The sequence below is a fragment of the Triticum urartu genome, unplaced genomic scaffold (genome assembly GCF_056163025.1).
Source record: "Triticum urartu cultivar PI428250 unplaced genomic scaffold, HENAU_Tu73 scaffold324, whole genome shotgun sequence".
NCBI lineage: Eukaryota > Viridiplantae > Streptophyta > Magnoliopsida > Poales > Poaceae > Triticum > Triticum urartu.
In genome coordinates this window covers 29,761-30,000 of record NW_028260500.1, presented here as the reverse complement: position 1 = coordinate 30,000, position 240 = coordinate 29,761, and positions in this window count along the sequence as shown.

Here is a 240-nt window from a genome sequence, read left to right as displayed (position 1 = left end):
GACAATCGTTTCAGTATGTTAAGGATACAGATGTATCCACAATTCATTTAGAGTTACTTAATAGTCTATTTCTTATACCATATCTCTATCCCGTGAAATTCTCGAGCCAAAAGATGGATGCATATGCTGTGTTTCATTTTGCTAAATGATATCAATTAAATGGTGTATCAATTCCATAAATTGCATATAGCAATAAATAAATCAGCAAAATTCTTTCTAATATTTTAGATAGAAGAAACA